Source organism: Pleurodeles waltl, chromosome 8 (assembly GCF_031143425.1).
Source record: "Pleurodeles waltl isolate 20211129_DDA chromosome 8, aPleWal1.hap1.20221129, whole genome shotgun sequence".
Lineage (NCBI taxonomy): Eukaryota > Metazoa > Chordata > Amphibia > Caudata > Salamandridae > Pleurodeles > Pleurodeles waltl.
Genome location: NC_090447.1, coordinates 74,273,847 through 74,294,802, shown reverse-complemented (window position 1 = coordinate 74,294,802; position 20,956 = coordinate 74,273,847). Strand labels below are relative to the sequence as shown.

The window sequence follows — 20,956 nt, the reverse complement described above, 5'->3', positions numbered from 1 at the left end:
GCGCACGGATTGGACGCAGTCCGTGGGGCTCGATTGGAAGGGGAAAGGCAAGCGAAGAGTATTCCGGGAATTAAAGTCACCTATTGATTACAAACTTTGTGAAATAAAAGACGAGAAAATGAAATTTTTTAAAGCATTAAGGAGTGCGATGAAGGGGGAATCTTACATTAAAGCGAGCGTAGGAGAGGAAACTCCACCCGAAGGCACACCAGCTTACATTGTAATGGAGGAAAAAGGGGTAGCTCCGTGTCTTTGGCTAAAACAATGGCACAAGCTGACAGAGAAACATGGGAGCGTAGCGTTCCCGATCCATGGGACATTCAATATAAGGGTTCTAGAGAATTTGAGATTCGCGATGTACGACATGAAGGTACCTCCAAGGCCAGCACAGTTTGAGGCTCTAGCAATTTGGGAACTGATGGCTAGACAGCAACAGCAAAATAAGTTCGAGACAAGGATAAGGAAGGTAGAAAAGACACTAGCGGACGCTAGGTGGGATAATGCACAGAAGGTGTGGAGGTCAGATGTATTGCAGGGGATAAAATTGTTTCCCGCAATTACTAAGGAAGAAGAGGAAACAGGTAAGAAAGCTACCTGTAAGACAAACAGAAGGTGTTCCAAGGATAGAGAGGACGAGGAAAAGTTGAGAAGAGAAGAGGAGTTAGAGGATGAGGAGTTAATAATGCAATTGCTGAATGACCGTCCACCACCTTATGCAGAGAGTGGACAAGGTCCAAGTACCAGTTCTGCCCCTCCGGCATCGGTACAGAATGGTGAAACTCAGAGTTCAGGAGCATCATCGGGATCTAAGGACCCGAGTTTACTGTTCACCCCGCAGGTTAGGAGAATATATCCAGATGTGCCCATGTTGAAACCAGCAGAAAATTATCAGCCGCAGGTCCCAAGGTACTACAGCAGCGACAACAGTACAGGAATGATTCTAGATCCGACTGTAATGGGAGGACAGAATGGTCACAACCCAACATTGGCACAAGCTGAATCAACTCAGTTTTTGATGCCTCAAAAGCAGGTGCAAGGGGGAAACGCACATGCTCAGATGACGGGGAGTCAGATGGGCATGCCGGCAATGATAAACCATAGTGTGGGAATGAACATGTCTCAGAACATGGGAAATGGACAGAACCCAGACGCGATATCACTACCCATTACTGTAGGTCCACCGGTACCTTTGTACAGTCAGCCTAACTTGGGTATGAGCAATCAAGGATCAATGCTGCAGAGTGGAACAGAAAGGAGGTGCATAGAAAACACTCCAGGGATAACTCTGATAGCGGCTCAGCCAACTGGATCTGGGTCCTTGATGGAGTTTAGTCCCATATGTGCTCAGTCAACCCTGGTGAGGTCGAGTCCCCCACTGGTGATACCGCTGTCATCGAACACTGAAAAGTTGCCGCACCCATCAATGGCAGTCGATGTGAATGCTACACTGATGGGGTTGAATGCACAACAGCTGACACAGTGGTTTAACAGTCTGAATTCCACACAAAGCTCAGACAGTGGGAAGGGAGAAGATTATCTGAATAGGGTCAGGTTAAGCATGGAAGCACAAGAATTGGTGGAAGGAACTATGGGTGTGAATAGGTTAGAGTCCTATTCGGAAGAAGAGCTGAGGTATCTATGTCCCAGGATTACGAGGGAAGTAGACAAGGTACATAGAAGGTTGCAAGAAATAGCAGACAAGAACGGGGTGGAGATAGACAAGATGAAACACTTGAGCAGGAGCTACAAATTGGATTTTGGGACCACAGACTTTGAACATATGAGGTCAGCAGGCATGAAGGCACACCTTAGAGAACTGCTGCAGAGTGCACAAGTGTGGAGATGCTTAGACAAATGGGAAAGCAGGTGGGTAAAGAGAAAGGAAAAGAGGAGGGACAGTGCTACAGAGCAAAATGAGAAAAGACCACAGAGTAGCGAGGCAGTAACTATGTTACCAATGAGGGAGACTGCAGGGGGAAAATTAATACATGTACCATGGCACAGAAGCGACATTCAGTCTTTTACGGATGATTTTCCCAAACTGAGAGAGAAACCGATTGAATGGTACCAACAGACTGCTAGGTTTGTGAAGCTTGCAAAATGTCTTTGGGAAGACCTGAACACTCTCTTTGAGATTGTGGTTCCGGCAGATTTGTGGGAGGATTGCAAAAGAGCTGTAGGTTGGCCGACAAGTGAACCAGAGAGAGACAGGGATACGGGTGCACCATCACCTATGGTGATGAGCTTATACTATAAGGTAATTGAGCATTTGAAGACGAAGGTTGCCGCGAAAAATGTGGATTGGCAGAAGATCGATCGAACTGCCCAAGAGGCTAAAGAATCGATTCATAGTTACTATGAGAGGTTGTTGAAGGCATTCAAGAACTACAGTGGCACGGAAACTATAGAGGCGAAGGACATGCTTCATTTTGTGTTCAGATTTGTGGAAGGGCTGAGACCAGAGATAAGTCAGATGATAAAGTCGCATTTGATTTGTTGGCAGTCAAAACCGATTGATGAGGTGTTGAATTATGCGAAATACTGTAGCGACGAAATTGAAGTGAAACAGAAAAGGTTGAAAGAGAAGGTGATGATGATGCAACGTAAAGCAGCTCAGACAGGTCTGCAAGGTTTGCAAGGTTTGCAAGGGTTCCAACAGCAGGTACCGCAGCCGCAGTTGCAGGGAAATATGATGTTTCAGCCACAGGCGAGAGGCAGAGGCAGAGGAGGCTTTGTGAATAATGGTCCAGATTTGAACACTGTTGTGAATGGTGTGCAGGCAATGAAGAAGGTGATGCCGTGTCACGTGTGCGGAATTGTCGGACATTGGAAACGCGAGTGCCCGATGGTGGTGCAGGAAGGTGCAGGTACAGGTGTTGGTCAGCAAAACAATGATGTCAATGCATTTCAGACAATGAGGGGACCGAAAATGAGAGGTCCAAACCCAAATTTTCAGACCGTAAATCAGTTGCAGGGATTACAACCTATGCAGCCGCAGCAGATGCAGATGCCTCGTATGCAGGTGACGCAAATGCAGCCAATGCAACAGCAGTTACCCATGGTACCTAATCAGCAAATGCAAATCCCTTTGGCACCAATGAGTCAGCAGCAAGTGATGGTTCCTCCACAGGTCTCGGGTCAGGTAATGAGTACAAATGGCACCGTACAACAGTTCCCCCTACACAGTGAGAGTGGAATAAACAATGTATGGGAGAGTGAAAGTTCAGAAGAAGAAGGAGATTGTGTGCTTGCAGCATCCTTGGAAGTTGATCAAAAGGGTCCGTACGTAGAGGGAAGAGTAATGGGTCATCGTGTCTCATTCTTGGTTGACACTGGAGCCACACGTTCAACCGTTAAGAGCAGTGAAGTACCAAATTTGCCACTCTCAGGAAGGACAGTTCAAGTGGTAGGAGTAGCAAACAGGCACCTGACGAACCCAATAACAGATCCGGTACCAGTCAGCATCGGTAACTATCAAGGGGTACATCAGTTTGTAGTGTGTGACTCAAGCCCGATAGCACTGTTAGGGAGAGACTTGTTGTGCAAATTGGGTTGTTCGATTATGTGTTCGAACGAGGGAATTAAAATTCAGACGAGCAGTGATGGGGAAGAAGAGGACAGTGTAGAAGGGGACGAGATGGAAACTGTTGATGAAGAATATCCTCTGATTGGTCTCTTCCCGATGATAACTGAAGAAGATATTCCAGCTGAATTACGGGAAACAGTTGGAAAGGAAGTGTGGGATATGACAGGGAAAGAGGTGGGATTGATGAAAGGAGTGGAACCAGTGAAAGTGACTGTAAAACCCAATGCAATCTTTCCCCAGACCCCACAATACCACATGGCACAAGACACCCTCATGAAAGTTGCCCAACTCATTGACGAATTTGTAAAGCAGGGAGTACTGAAAGAAGTGTTAAGCAGTCCATGTAATTCACCAATCATGGGACTAATAAAGCCAAGTGGAAAGGTCCGACTAGTGCAGGACTTGAGGAAAATAAATGACATCATAGTCAAGTGTTGCCCTGTCGTACCAAATCCAGCTGTGATAATGTTTCAAGTCCCTTGCGATGCTGAGTGGTTCTCAGTCATCGACCTGTCCCAAGCATTCTTTTCGGTGCCTCTTCATGAGGACAGCCAATTTCTCTTTTGTTTCAAATTCTTAGACAGAGTGTACAGTTGGTGTCGAATTCCTCAAGGGTTTTCTGAGTCACCGTCAATCTTCAATCAGATTTTAAAGAAAGATTTGGAAGCATTGGAATTGCCATTCGAGTCGACCCTGGTACAGTACATTGATGACTTACTGATCGCATCAAAGACAGAAAGTGGCTGCACCGCCGATACCATTGCTCTGTTGAACCATTTGGGAAGGAATGGACACAAGGTGTCTCCTTCCAAATTGCAGTTCTGTCAGAAGAAAGTGAAATACTTGGGTCACCAAATAGAGAAAGGGTCACGGAGAATAATGAAAGAAAGAATTACAAGTGTACTTCAAATGAGTCCACCCAAGACAAGGAGGGAGGTGAGGAAGTTTTTGGGAATGGTGGGCTACTGTCGTCAGTGGATTCCCAACTTCTCAACTCTAGCAAAGCCTTTACTGAAGTTGACCCAGAAGGATGCTTTGGATCAAATTGAGCTGAAAGGAGATGAGATGGATGCTTTTACTGAATTGAAAGAATGCATGTGCAGGGCTCCGGCTTTAGGTATGCCTGATTACACAAAGCCTTTCACATTGTTTTGTCATGAACGTGATGCATGTTCTCTGTCTGTCTTGACTCAAGCCCATGGTGGCATAAACAGACCAGTAGCGTATTTTTCAGCTACTTTGGATCCGGTCGCAGCAGCACTTCCAGGGTGTTTGCGCGCCGTAGCAGCAGTTGGTATCAGCCTCACTCAGAGTGAAGGAATAGTGATGGGACACCCAGTAACAGTCATGGTCCCTCACTCAGTTGAGATACTTTTGACCCGCTCCCGAACACAACACATGACTGGAGCAAGACTCACAAGGTATGAAACGATAATTCTGGGCTCACCGAACGTGCAGCTGAAAAGGTGCACTACGTTGAATCCAGCAACCTTGCTTCCCGGTGAAAATGCTGAAATTGAGAACGCTGAAGACGTCGAGCATGACTGCCTTCAGGTGACTGAATTTTGCACAAAACCTCGACCTGACATTAAGGATACTAAGCTTGATGAAAATGACCAAATTGTTTTCGTTGATGGGTCATGTCTAAGAGATGGGATGGGAATTTTGAAAGCAGGATGTGCTGTATGTACTGTAACAGGTGTCTTGGAAGCGGCCTGGCTCCAAGGAGTCTATTCCGCACAAGTAGCAGAACTTGTAGCCCTTACAAGAGCATGTCAACTGTCTGCATTGATGAAAGTCACCATTTACACTGATAGTCAGTACGGGTTTGGAATTGTGCATGACTTTGGCCAATTATGGTCACAGAGAGGTTTCTTGACCTCTTCAGGATCACCAGTGAAAAATGGGGAGAGAATAAGGGAATTGTTACATGCTATTCAGATGCCAGCCGAAGTTGCAGTGGTAAAGTGTAGCGCTCATACAAAAGGACAGGATTATGTCTCTCTGGGAAATGCATATGCGGATCAAGTCGCAAGATTTTGTGCCTTGAACTGTATATTACTCAAGGATGAATGGAATTCGATAAGTGAACCAGAACTCGAACCAGCTGAAGCATTTGCCTTGAAAGTTGTAGATACAATAGATGAACTAAAAGCATTACAGAATAACGTCAGGGAGGACGAAAGAGATTCCTGGATTAAATCACAATGTATAAAGAGACCAGATGAGTTATGGGTTTCAAATGAGGGAAAATTTGTTTTGCCAAATAGTCTCTTGTCACAGCTTGCGCGGTTCTATCATGGGCAGGCTCACCTAGGGAGAGATGCCATGATAAGATTGTTCAAAACTGATTGGTTTAACCCCAGATTTCGTCAAGCTGCAGAAGAAGTTTGCCATCGATGTGTCACTTGCCAGCAGATGAACCCAGGGAAGGGAACGGTTGTGAACGTGAGCCACATTGGCAGAGCCAGTGGCCCGTTTAGTCGAATGCAGATAGACTTCATTGAGATGCCTGTGCATGGAGGTTTGAAGTATGTGTTGGTGATTGTGTGCATTTTTAGTCACTGGATTGAGGCATACCCCACACGTAGAAATGACAGCCTTACAGTTGCAAAGCTATTGTTGAGAGAGTTGATACCACGTTTCGGATTCCCGATCTCTTTAGAATCATATAGGGGAAGTCACTTCAATAACGAGGTGATAAAGTTACTCTGCGAAGCACTGAACAGTGAGCAAAAACTGCATTGTAGCTATCGCCCTGAAGCATCAGGATTGGTGGAACAGATGAATGGCACACTGAAATCGAGAATGGCGAAAATATGTGCATCGACAAATTTGAAATGGCCCGACGCATTGCCTTTGGTGTTAATGTCAATGAGAAACACCCCTGATAGAAAGACTGGATTGCCCCCGCACGAAATTCTCATGGGCAGGGCCATGAGACTTCCTGCAGTTCCCGCAAACGCGCTTTTGAATATTACAGATGATATGGTGTTAGACTACTGCAAAGGTCTGGCTGACGTGGTTCGCTCTTTCTCTCATCAGGTGGAAGCAACCACCTTGCCACCGATACAAGGTCCAGGACACGCACTGAAAGCGGGTGACTGGGTCGTGGTAAAGAAGCACGTGAGAAAGTCGTGTCTGGAACCCCGTTGGAAAGGCCCTTTCCAAGTGATCCTGACGACAACTACCGCTGTGAAGTGTGCGGGAGTTCCCAACTGGATTCACGCCAGTCACACAAAGAAAGTGTTGTGTCCCACAGATGAGGAAGTTGAAGCGCTGAAATTGCCAGTGCCTGATAAAACAGTGCTGAGACAGAGCAAAACCGAACTGAAAACGAACAGGCGGAAACAGGAGAGAGAGGAACATTCTCTGAGGACGAAGCAACAGACTCACTTGGGGAAGACCAAGGAGAAAGTTCAGACAGCGACGAAGCAGCTGAAGGTGACAAAGAACCTGAAGCAGCTGAAAGCGATAAAGAGCCTGACGAAAGTAACGGTGACGAAGGGCTCGAAAGAGGTGAAAAGGCAGGAGAACCTGATCAGAGGAGGGCTTTCCCAGAAGCAGACGATACAGAAAAGGAAAAAGAGAACGTGATTGGTTCCCCAGAAGGAGGGGACAAGGCAGAACAGAACGAAATGGTTCAAGCTTCCACAGAAAAGATCGCAGGTCCATCAAATGGACACGGTGCAAAGAGGAGACTAAGTATATCACCAGTAAAACAAAGAACTAGAGAAAGTTTGAACGACGAAGAAAGGCCAAAAGTGAAAGAGAAAAGAAAAGAAGTGTCTGTCGTGGTACCAACCTCAAGTGAAGGAAAAGACTTGGCCAAAGAGGAAAGTACCAGTGAGGCAGAATCGAAAAGAGAAGCAAAGTTGAAAAGGAAAAGGATACCAAACAGGAGATATTCCGGTCCAGAATGGGCATATGCAGTCAATGACGATTGGACTGACGAATTTGTATCTCTAAGTCTCGAGAACGAAGAAGAAGAGATACCAATAGAAAAGAAACGTTTTATGGACTCTGTTGATTGAAAGGGTGATAAATGACATTGCTTGCTACAATCTAACGTGATACAAACAACCAGCTGAGACATTGCTAAACCGGATGAGACACTTGCTGAACTGATAAAGACTGAGTTATTGCCGAATTGAGACAAATGCTGCTAACCGATAAGTGACTGGCCTCTTGAAGAAAACTGTGTGAACATTGCGCTCGTTCAGCTTCGTACCTGCATTGCTAAATAGTTTCTTTATAGGTGCTTCTAGCTCTCTGATTCTATACAGATCATGACGCAAAACAGCAGAAAGAAATATTGTAAATATGTGTGTATAGGCTTGATAATTGCATGCGTACTAATAATAATGGCAATAGTGCTTGCAATGCATGGAAAGGGTGAGAATGAGAAAATTGATGCTTCCACTTTTGCTCCTGTTACTGTCACTGAACTAACTGCACTGAAAAGACTAGAATTAGATGAGAGACACTTGCATGATAAGAAGGAGCTTTCATATAATGTTTTCTATCGCTTGCTAACAGAATATGTTGAGACTATGGATGCGAAAGATTGTTATGTGTGTACACAGATACCAACATCAGTAAAGGAAGGGGTGACTTATCACCACATGCCTCTTACATACGGGATTACATGTAGTATAGTAATGTCTAGGTTTTATGGTCAAACTAACCTACAGTATTTTTACTCGAATTATGATGTTACCTTTGCATATGTTCCTATAATAGCGCAGCTAAGCCAGATTGCTAAAGATTGGGATGCTAAAATAATGAGGGAATTTTTCGAGCCGATGCTACCTTTTGAAACGGCTCACGCGCATAGGGAAAACCTTACCTGCTCGCTCTCTGCAGTAGAAATAAGCTTTTTAGATCGCACAGATGATAGAAGGGCACAGATGAATGCGAAATTAGAAAAAGAGTTACATAAGAGGACTTCAGTAGATAATTATGATTTTGCCGCAATAAAGACCCAAGGGACAATAGCTTTAGATGCTTGGCATGTAGGGAAATTTTGTATATATCGAGGTGAATCTTATTATGACAACATTTTCGTAGGAGCGAGTGAGTGTAAACATACGTTTATCTTTAAGGCCAAATGGACATTCATGATGAACGGACTTGACCCTGTCATACCAGGTGTATATTACATTTGTGGGTATAATGCCTATTATCGTCTTCCGAAAGGATGGTGGGGGAGATGTTATTTGGGTATAGTGTTCCCAAAGGTTTATCAACTGGATGACCTATCGATGATTCAAAAGACATCTGGATCCCATCGTATCCAGAAAAGAGAGACCGCAGCTGCTGTGGTAGGAGATATATTTGGAGCCATGATTCCTTCATTGGGAGTTGTGCTGAATTCCATCAAAATAAGAAAGTTGTCTACTATAGTGGATAACATGTTGACAAAGTTTTCAGGTGCTATAATCCTGATAGATGCTGAACTCGCAGCGGAAAGAGCTATGACTCTTCAAAATAGGCTTGCTTTAGACATTCTTTTAGCAAAGGATGGCGGCGTTTGCAAAATGCTTGGTGCACGACACTGTTGCACGTATATTCCAGATAATAGTGTAAAGATTAAAACTATGCTTGCTAATTTAACAAAAGAGAGTGCAGATTTGAAGGAATTGAAAGAACCAGGAGTGTGGGAGAAGGTTGGAAAAGGACTTGCTTCAGTGGGAAATTGGATTGGGGGAATTTGGAATGGAATATTACTAAAAATAATACAGGGAATATTAATTGTACTGATTTGCATATTTGGAATTTGGGGAATAAAAAGGGGAATAATAATGATCATGGAAAGAATTAAAAGAAGGAAGGAAGAGAAAATGATGAAAAGAATGGAAGAAGAATATAAAGCGAAAACTAGGGGAATTAAAAGGAAACGAGAACTGACAGAATTTTAATGGAATAAAATTTGTGGGAATAGTTTGTGTGATGACAAGTAGTCATCAGAGGAGGGATTGATGAAGCTGAGATGAAGGTTTTACATTTATTTGCGCTTAAACGTAGTGTAGCAATAATCATGTGTGACTTTAACCGAACTAATAAAGATTGTACGGGGACAAAATGTGCCCTCAGAGTAGTTTGCCAACATTTATAAGCGTGCTTTATATAACGTGATGTATTAGAATTGCACTAATCCGACATAATCGTAAACGTGTGCTATGATTTGCTTGTTTGAAATACTTTAGCTTAGCATAACTTTAGTGCAGGCTTTGGCCTAGTCGCCTGGTCTCACGATTTAGATGTTCGTATTTTTCCAGTGTGCTAATAAACGTGTATTTTTGCTTGAAGCTGTACTTTTCCACTGAGATCGTTCACATGCTTATCTTAAAGTTTCGTGCCAGCTTGGCATTTTTCTCTTTGCTCCAAGGTCGATCTGCAGGTGCGGACAATGGAAGCTCTGAAAGTGAGTTAATTGGTATAAAATGTTGCAACTTGCGTACCCGTCTCCAAGGATAATGTATGCTTAAGTAAAAGCTTGAGAACTGTTGTTTTTGATTGGACAATTTGAAGCTAACCTATGAACCCTCCAATGGAAGACCCTACTGGATTTGAACTGTTGTCTATTTAAACCAGGTGCACGAGGAGAAAGTAGCCATTACCCGGACATTACACCCATTGCGCCATTTTGCAGCTATTATGGCCCATCTTGCTGCGACGCCATTTTGAAAGAGACTTTGATGCTTTCTCTAATCGAGAGAAAGAGACTTAAATGATTCTTACCCTAGAGACTTTAACTTTGATCCCTTTTGCATGAAGTAGTAGTTTTATTTTGCCGCCGTGAGGCAATTGCCCCGTCCACCCCTGCCCCTTTGCCCCGTTCCATGCTGATCGAGAAACGGTACCTGTGAGACGAAGACTTCCTTGAATGCTGATCGTAATTGGTAAATATGAAAGGAAATTGTACAATTGCATTGTGTTTCGTTTAGGTAACCAACTGCTGATTTTGATAAGGGCCCTAGTTAGGAGTTTTCCAAATTAATGTTGCTAAATTGATTTTGCATGAAGTCCCACATGCTGATGCTAATTTGAGGTTAGATGAGGATTCTTTTATTGCACGATGCAATTTGAGACCTTGTTATGCTGACTAAATGTATGCAATTAGTTCATTACAGATTATACTATTAGTGATTTGCATTGCTATTATCGAATGCCTTGTTATTCAAATGCTGCATAGATTGCACTTGTTCCGCCGTTATGGACAATTATTAATGTTCATTTATGTTTATCATTTGGTGTTGAGACATATCTACATTGTGCTAGCTTTGCTAATATAGGGAAATAAATTCACTAACTTTGAATAAACTGGTGTGGTTATTCCTGACTGAAAGGTCAGGGTTCGCCAAAATGTATTCTGGATTAATTGTTAAGTGTTATGTTGATCAGGGCATTGCATATGTTCGTTATTGATTATTGATTTGATTAAATTGACTGATTAAGAGTGCGGAGAGTCCCACTTAGCCAAAAGATTCATCGGCCTAAAGAGCGTCCAAATACAGGTAAATTATTAGTACGGAACGCTCTATCACCCCCACCCACCCTCAGCCCTAAAACCTACCCCAACCCCCACCCACCCTAAAAACTGACTGACGCCCCAAAAATAAAACTCCGCCCCTAAAAACAAAATGACCAACCCCCACCCGCCCCAAAAATAAAACTACCCTGACCCACCCACCCCTAAAAACTACCTCGATACTCCCACTCAACCTGAGCACTAAAACCTACCCCAACCCCCCACCCGCCCTAAAAAATAACCCAACCCACATAATAAAACTACCCCGCCCCAAAAAGCAAAATTACCCCGACCACACCGCCAAAAACCAAACTACCCCCACCCCAAAACCCAAACTACCCAACCCCCTAACTGCCAAAAACCAAACTACCCCGATCCCCCACCCCCAAAAACCAAACTATCATGACCCGCCACCTCCCACCCCCAAAAACAAATGACCCCATCCCAAAAAACAAAGTACCCTGACCCCCATCCCCTAAAAAACTGCACAGATTCCCCCGCTCCAAAAAAACTGAATTACCCCAATCCCCCTGCCCCCCCCCCAAAAAAAAAAAAATCCCCCAACTTCCCTTCACCCCAAGCCTTTAATCCAACCGACCCTTAAAAACTACCCCCAGCCCCACTTACCTGACCGCGTCCTCTCCCGATGGCGACTCCCTTTTTCTCTGCTTAACCACGCATGTGCGTTGTTCAGCACATGCGTGGTCAAGGCAGAGAAAAAGGGAGTTGTTAATGCAAGCGTGGTTCTGCTTGCGTTAACAACGTAGGTCGTTGTTCCGTCTTCACTATATTACTGTGTGTGTTGGTACAAATATTTTACACATTGCCTTTGAGATAAGCCTGACTGCTTGTGCCAATCTACCAAGGGAGTTAGCAGGGGTTATCTTAAGTGTGTATCTCCATTGCCCTGACTCGCCTGAGGGTCCCTGCTTGGACATAGTGCAAACTGAGTTGCCAGCCAGAGACCCCATTTCTAACAGTCCCTTTAAACTACTAACCCCTGGGAAGGGCAAGGGCTTCGAAGAGAACCCCATTAAACTACTCAACCCTCGGAAGGGCAAGGGCTTCAAAGAGAAGTCAACCCCACTAAACTACTCACCCCTGGGAAGGGCAAGGGCTCCAAATGGAAGGAAGCCCTGACAAAAGCAAAGGCATGCCACAGGCAATGAGCCCTATGTGAAAACCTACAGCTGGCTGAAACAAGCAGTCACGACAGGGAGGCTCACTGAAAGCAGCATGGCTAGCGATGCTCTGCATATGACTACACTGCTTATCAAGCACATATCAATTGCAATGAGACAGAAACACATTATACCTATATACATGAAGCACTATACATAACATGCACAGAGTACAATGCTACATAAAATGCAATAATAAACATAAAATAAAAAATAAATGGTTGTTAAATCAATGAATGAGCAGACCACAAAGTGCATAAAAAAATATAATCTCTGAATTCACCTTCATCTGCATTCTATGCAGAAGCATCCAAGTCCTCTCAAAATATAAATTGTTTGCTTAGTCAAGGTGAAAATTTAGGGCCCGATTTAGATACGGTGACGGATATCCTGTCCCCCGAACTATATATCCCATTATATCCTATGGGATTTATATATTTGTCATCATTGTTATGGAGTAACCCATCTGCAGAGTTCCAAATCAGGCCATTAGTCATGCGGGCAGATAAGATGTAAAACTTAACTAGAAGTTGATGGTTTTATAACAGTAGCAACTTCACAATTCATTTTTTGATAATTGTTGGTCTAACAAATCCCATATTTTTTCATCTTGTTGGTAAGACGTACTCTTTGATAAAAGGATCCTTGAAGCTCAGCGTGTCTCTGCTCTTATGTTACCTGCACTTGAACCCCTTACATCAGGATTCAAAAATGCTGCTATAGAAATGATACCTGAGAAATGTAACTATCCTGGAAAATGCCTTCACCCTATTTTTGATCACCTGGGGCGTACAGAAAATAATCTGTCTGCGCTACCAGCAGGTGATACTGGAGTTGAGGCTCACGTTTTCTTTGCATCCTAATCAGTTTCTATTTAAATCCTGACATCCTTGAATAAGGCCCCAATACTTAGGGAGGGCACAGAAGGTTGTCAATCTCCTGATAGTACCTACCGCCATGGCCAGCCAACATACTGAGGTTACGGGGAACGTGCATGCTGCCCCTGCAATCTCAGCTGTAAGCCATAAGCTCCAGAAGTCTGAGATCCCTCTGCCTGCCACTTATCCCTGCTTCTTATCCTTATGTTACTGTACTGTAATAGCCCTCGGTTAATGCCCCAGGCTGAACAAAAACTGCCCAGTTAATGAACAAGGTCATGTACTGGTTGCACAGAAATAATAAAAACTCTTAATTTTTTTAAGTCATTCTGTTTTAGACCTCCCAACTACATTGAAAACTACACCACGTGAGAAGGGGATGCGGTCTTGGAGGAGGCGGTGCTTCGTGCTGAGAAACGCATTAAGAGGCACTTGGGCTGCCAACCCTGACCCCAAAACCCTCGCCTTTTCACACCCATTAATGGACGTTGACAGTTCAAAGCCTCTGAAAACGAGCTGAAAAACCACCATTCACAGTGGTTTTCATCCTGTTTTCCCTGCCACCATGTGATATCAGCTCTTTACTGGGTGACCGCGTGAATGGACTCGATATCGTGTGTCACATGGAGCCATCTTGAGTTGGCAGGTCTGCCGTTTGTGCAGAGGGTTAGATGGACAGGCACTCGGAACAAGAAATTTAATGGACACTGTATTATTGTCAATTTTAGACATGTGCATATAGCTGGAGGTCTTGTTCAACAATCATATTTGGGGCAAATGCAACCAGCTCGTTAAATTATTGCCCTTAAGTTTTTTTTCTATAGAGACCAGCTTTCTAGGGGCAGCCATTAAACTTCCATTCTTCTTCCACTCTGTCTCTAACCACCTAATTTCCCACAACCAATCAGTTTTTCGTGCTTTCGGATTTCCCAGAGAATGATTGCCAGACATGGCATATGAGATCCCTCTGCCTGCCAATTATCGCACCCACAACAACTCACCTAACCTGAAACCCCTGAAGTGCATCCTCCTCAACGTCCGCTCCCTCCATAACCACGCCACTGAAATCTGGGACCTCCTCGACAGCATCATCCCGGACGTCGCATTCCTCACCGAGATCTGGACCAACACCACCTCAGGCCCAGACATCGCCATCCCCCAGGGGCACAAAATCACCTGAAAAGATCACCCCAGCCACCTGGGGAGGGGGGTTGGGAGGGGGGGGGGGGGGGGTGGAGGAGGAGGAGGAGGAGATGGGGCGGGGAAAATCGCCATCGTCCACAGGTCCAGCCTCCGCCTGAACACACACTCCAAAGAAGCCACTAACCTGTTGGAACACCTCCACTTCAAGCTACACACCAGCCCAACATCCACCATCAGGGGAACCATCAAACACCACCCGCCCGGACCCAGCACACCTTTCGTAGAATCTCCGCACAAGCCATCGCAGCCACCAACTACACCCTGCGGGTAGACCTCAATTTTCACCTCCAGAAGACCCCCAACACCGCATCCGTCCTAGACAACCTCCACAACATAGGACTTCGACAGATCGTGACAGAGCCAACACACTCGGCAGGACACACCCTCGATCCTGTCTTAACTACTGAACAGCTGCTACAATCAGCCATACCACATGGACAGATCACTGATGCATCCACTTCAACTCACCCACCATCACCAGACCCCAACCCCAGCCATTGCATAGAAACTGGACAAGAATAACCGATCAGCTCACCACCGCCCTCTCCATCGCCGCACCCATCGCACGCAATGAGGATCCAAACACTGCAGCACGCACCCTCAAAAAGAACACCACCACACACATAAAGAGAGCCAGCTGGTTCACCCCTGAACTCTGGGAATCAAGATGCACCTGTCACCGCCTTGAGAAAATCTGGAGAAACACTAAATCCCCAGAAGCCCACAGCAACTTCAAAACCGCCACCACCAACTCATCAGAAACACCAGAAAGAAGGCTATCCAAGATAGGATCTCCTCACAAGCACACTACAGCAAAGAACTCTTCAACATCAAGGAGTTCGCCCAACAGCGAGACAATGGACATCTCACCGTCACAGGACCTATGCGACAGACAATACCTACTTCCACCACAAAATCAAGACCATCTATGACAGTTTCAACAAGGACAATCCACGCGCTCAACGCCCGTCCAACCACCGACACCAACAAACCCACAATCTCCACCTGGACACACCTCTCCGCCGAAGATACATTGAAAACCATGAAGTCCATCCACTCCGGGGTCCGCTCTGACCCGTGCCCCCATCACATCTTCAACAGAGCTGCAGACACCATCGCCCCTAAGCTCCGCCTCACCATCAACTGCTCCCTAGCTGCCGCCACCTTCCCCGACAACTGGAAACACATCGAGATCAACCCCTTCCTCAAGAAACCATTGGCTGACCCCACTGACCTCAAAATCTGCAGGCCCATCCCCCACTTCCATTTCCTGTGAAGGTCATAGAAAAAGCAGTCAACAGTGAACTCACCACGTTTTTAGAAAGCCACAACATCCTCAACATCTCTCAATCCGGATTCAGGTCAAACCACAGCACTGAAACGGCCCTCCTGTCTGCAATAGACAACATCCGCTCTGACGGCAGCACTCATCCTACTTGACCTCTCGTTAGTGTTCGACACAGGCTCCCATCACACTCTGATAAGAAGACTCCATGAAGCCAGCATTAGAGACAAGGCCCTCGACTGGATCCAATTCTTCCTCTCCAGCAGAATGCAATAAGTAAGACTCACCCCCTCCCTCGCAAAACCCACACCCACCACCTGCGGAGTGCCCCAAGGATCCTCCCTCAGCCCCACGCTGTTCAACCTCTACATGGTCCCGCTAGCCACCATCATCAGAAGCTACGGAATAAGCATCATCTCCTACGCCGACGACACCAAACTCATCCTCTCCCTCTCCAAAGAGGGAGACAATTTTTTATGAGGGCATGAAAGCAATCGCCAACTGGATGAGAGATAGCTGCCTTCAACTCAACACAAACAAGACCGATGTACTCATCCTGGGCCCCCAACGCATGGAGTGACTCCTGGTGGCCACCCACCCTCGGAAACCCACCCACCCCTGCAACATCGGAATCATCCTGGCCCCCGACCGCAGCATGAACCATCAGATCAACGCAGTCACCTCCACCTGGTTCCTCAGCCTCCGCCTCCTACGCAAGACCTTCAAATGGATCCCCCTCAAGCATAGAAAGACCGTCACACACGTCCTCATCGCCAGCAGACTAGACTACAGCAAGGCACTCTACGCCGGAATCAACAAAAACTCACTCGCAAATTGCAAAACATCCAGAACGCCAATGCCAGATTGATCCTCGACCTACCCCGACACTGCCACATCTCACAACACCTACACACACTGCACTGGCTCCCCATTGAGAAAAGAATCACTTTCAAAATCCTCACCTATGTACAAAAAGCCCTCCACAACACCGGACCTGCCGACCTTAACCAGCAACTCAACTTTCACGTACCCACCAGGACCCTACGCTCAGCCCAGCTCTCTCTCGCAGACGTACCGCGCATCAGGAAAACAAGAACAGGAAGGTGCTTCTTCTCCCTACATCGCCGCCGCCACCACCTGGAACACCCTACCCATCCACATCAGACAAACCACCTCCCTCCCCAGCTTCACAAAGGAACTGAAGACATGGCTTGTTTAATCCACCCCTGGTACACGCTACACCCCTCCCCCGAGCCTTGAGACCCCAATGGGTGAGTAGCTGCGCTCTATAAACTCTGATTGATTGATCAGTATTGCTGAGATTTTGGGAGGGAAGAAGCAACACGGAGAAGGAGTGAGGGGGAAGAGACAACATGGAGATGGGGTGGGGGGAAGCAGCAACACAGAGGAGGGGCGGGGAGAAGAAGAAGCAACACAGAGGAGGGGTGGGAGGGGGGAGGAAGAAGAAGCAACACAGAGGAGGGGTGGGAGGGGGGAGGAAGAAGAAGCAACACAGAGGAGGGGGTGGGAGGGGGAGGAAGAAGAAGCAACACAGAGGAGGGGGTGGGAGGGGGGGAGGAAGAAGAAGCAACACAGAGGAGGGGTGGGAGGGGGGAGGAGAAGCAACACAAAGAAGGGGCGGGTGGGGGGGGGAGAAGCAACACAAAGAAGGGGCGGGTGGGGGGGGGAGAAGCAACACAAGAAAGGGGCGGGTGGGGGGGGGAGAAGCAACACAAAGAAGGGGCGGGTGGGGGGGGGAGAAGCAACACAAAGAAGGGGCGGGTGGGGGGGAGAAGCAACACAAAGAAGGGGCGGGTGGGGGGGGAGAAGCAACACAAAGAAGGGGCGGGTGGGGGGGGGAGAAGCAACACAAAGAAGGGGGCGGGTGGGGGGGGAGAAGCAACACAAAGAAGGGGTGGGTGGTGGGGGGAGAAGCAACACAAAGAAGGGGTGGGTGGTGGGGGGAGAAGCAACACAAAGAAGGGCCGGTGGGGGGGGAGAAGCAACACAAAGAAGGGGCGGGTGGGGGGGGGAGAAGCAACACGAAGAAGGGGCGGGGTGGGGGGGGGGAGAAGCAACACGAAGAAGGGGCGGGTGGGGGGGGGGAGAAGCAACACGAAGAAGGGGCGGGTGGGGGGGGAGAAGCAACACGAAGAAGGGGCGGGTGGGGGGGGAGAAGCAACACGAAGAAGGGGCGGGTGGGGGGGGAGAAGCAACACGAAGAAGGGGCGGGTGGGGGGGGGAGAAGCAACACAAAGAAGGGGCGGGTGGGGGGGGAGAAGCAAAGCAACACAAAGAAGGGGCGGGTGGGGGGGGAGAAGCAACACAAAGAAGGGGCGGGTGGGGGGGGAGAAGCAACACAAAGAAGGGGCGGGGGGGGAAGAAGCAACACAAAGAACGGTGGGGGGTGGAGAAGCAACACAAAGAAGGGGGCGGGTGGGGGGGGGGAGAAGCAACACAAAGAAGGGGCGGGTGGGGGGGGGAGAAGCAACACAAAGAAGGGGCGGGTGGGGGGGGAGAAGCAACACAAAGAAGGGGCGGGTGGGGGGGAGAAGCAACACAAAGAAGGGGCGGGTGGGGGGGGGAGAAGCAACACAAAGAAGGGGCGGGTGGGGGGGGGAGAAGCAACACAAAGAAGGGGCGGGTGGGGGGGGGAGAAGCAACACAAAGAAGGGGCGGGTGGGGGGGGGAGAAGCAACACAAAGAAGGGGCGGGTGGGGGGGGGGGGGAGAAGCAACACAAAGAAGGGGCGGGTGGGGGGGGGGGGAGAAGCAACACAAAGAAGGGGCGGGTGGGGGCGAAAGCATACTTTCTTAGCACTAAGCTTCTGCATGTAGTTCCCAATTACACTTACCCTTTTACAATGCTTTCTCTATCAAAACATACTCTTCACCTGTAAACACAGTATTTTTTACGCTTTTACTATTTCAGCAGCTGTGGTGTACACCTGTTTCACACAAAATGGTGAGCTCAGCTCACACACACCTGGCCATCGCGCTGCAGAGAGGCAAGGGATTGGGTGGGAATGTTGTCTGAACACCTTATGTCTCATGACATGAGGCACTCTCCACCATCAGATCCCTCAATCTGCCCCGTTTGAACACTCCCTTCAACCTGAACTCACCTCGAGGTGACTCATTTCACATTAGGCGCTAAACACGAGTCCTGTGTTTCACGAACAAAAGACTTGCAAACACATCCGGAATAAAGAAACACTCTTAGGGTACACAAGATGCATTAAATAGGTCGATGGCCGCATCAGTGACGTGGATTACCTACAGGATGACGTAGATTAGTGTTTTGCCAGAAAAGTTAAGGACGCGGATATACAGCCCCGCTGGACCCTTCCCTTAAATAAAACAGTCATTCGCGTCATCAACAGCAAAACCCACCGTGCTGCCCCATACATACCCCGCACGGACACCAGGGGTGACGGTGAAAAGATGGGGGGTCCGGAAGGCTGAGGGGAGGGAGGGCTGAGGATACAACCACCCCCTGGACCTTGGCAGGGCAGCTCCGACAGGACGAAGATCCCCGGGAATGATCTCTGGGAAGGAGTTCTAGGTCTCAAAGGTCAGAAAAAGGGAACTTTGGTAAATTACTCACCTGCCCCTGCCTCGCGCTAACCTGGGAGTATCACATCTAATTAACCCGGGCCTCCTCTGCCAAGCAGCGCCTTCCAGCTGTGACAGTCACAGGAGGGGGGGGGGGGGGGGGGGGGGGGATAAACAGCAGGGTTGGCACTTTACTGCACCGAGCACAACAGCCCTCCCAGCGGGGTCATCTCATCCAATCCGATCCCTCCCAATGGATTCTGGGACTTGTAGTGCCTAGAAGATAAACGCTATGAATTCACCACCACTGACATGTAAAAACAAGCGCTATCCAAATGCAGGTGACAGTATATCATGTTATCTATATTGAAAAACTTTAATAAAAAACGATTGAAGCTTAAATACTAGAATGTTGCGAGAAAATGGACTTGAGTTAGCTAAAAATCTTAAAAGGCCCTAAGTCATGTGACATCTCTACCATTTACGCCAGCCTCGCTCTGCATTCTGGGATACGCAAGCCCATAGCTAGAACAGAGAAAAATACGACTTTAAAACCCAAAATACTGAGTTTTTTTTACTAAAAAGATCTGTACGGGTTATGAGTGACGCAAGTTCTATCTACCTATCTATCTATCTATCTAAAACCATTAATTCCGAGCTCTGCCAAAATAGAGGTTTGTGCGGGGTTCAACATTTTATGGCCCGCCTTTTGCTAATTTATCAACATCAGAAGAGTGAAAGGCAGCGTGAGCCCTGTTACAATTGTACCAAAGACTTCAGGTTGCGAGCAGATTCACACAGTAGCCACTAAATTCGCTGGATTCCTAGGACACATTGTAGGGGTGCACATTTTTGCCCAGAAATGTATTTTAACAAATGTCAGACTGCCTTTTTTTTTTATAATTCGCACGCTGCATGCTCACACCTGTTGTGATACACCTATATTTTAAATCACAGAAGGTGAATAACAATTTTAAATTGCTAATGTAGCGATCTAATATTAAATTGATTGCCAAAACGATTTTTCTCAGTTTTAAAATGAAACGTTTCAAATGAAAAAAAATCCCCTGTTCCACATTATTTAAACAAAGTGTCTATATTTTACTTTGTAAAATGAATAGACGAATTCTAAAAAGAAATACATACCTGGGAAAAGAAACTACAAGTCCAAGAATGCAAGACACAGTTGGCTAAAAAGTCAGGACTGGATGCAAGTGTCACATGTCATCTGAAGCTACTGGACAGCTACGACTCTGGGTAGTTACAAGATAGCTTCACGCCACGAGGACACTATTTCCTATCAATTGGTTTTTCTTTTAACAATCATAAATTGGTGGCGATGTAGCCTTGGTGCTCCAAGTCGAACCATGAGGACTAAAGTGCCAAATTTATAGCTGGCAAGTATCCCAGGTCCATGCATGACTAGATTGGCCAGTCCTGTTTTTTTTTTTTTTAAGATTTCTGGGACTTGTAGTCTTATTTAACTCAGGACTACAGGTCCCAGAAATGTAATAAAAACACACAGCAAAACATTTTGCATGATCATCCCCAATGTTTGGGGCTGATGCTGCAGGCTTTTTGACTCTGAGAGTGCATTGAGGCCTGCTAACTACACCTCAGTGACAGCGTGCTAACCCTTCATTAAGTATATGTTGAATTAGATACCCCCAATTGACATGATAGTTTACATATAAGTCCCTTGTACGTGGTCCCAGTACTGGAACAGCAGAGTGTA

The 20,956-nt window shown here is 46.7% G+C and overlaps 1 protein-coding gene across 3 annotated transcripts in view; it reads right to left on the bottom strand.

The window, feature by feature from the left end:
• LOC138249726 (folate receptor gamma-like) overlaps window positions 1-19,367 on the bottom strand; it is a 58,590-nt gene extending 39,223 nt beyond the window's left edge. Inside the window, exon 1 of one of the 3 annotated variants that reach the window (XM_069203760.1) lies at window positions 19,274-19,367. The gene's annotated coding sequence lies outside the window, so the exon portion shown is untranslated. Of the gene's footprint in view, window positions 1-18,791; window positions 18,816-19,078; window positions 19,254-19,273 lie in introns of those variants that run through there. The other 2 variants (XM_069203759.1, XM_069203761.1) reach the window with 2 other exon arrangements.
• Window positions 19,368-20,956: the final 1,589 nt, after the last annotated feature.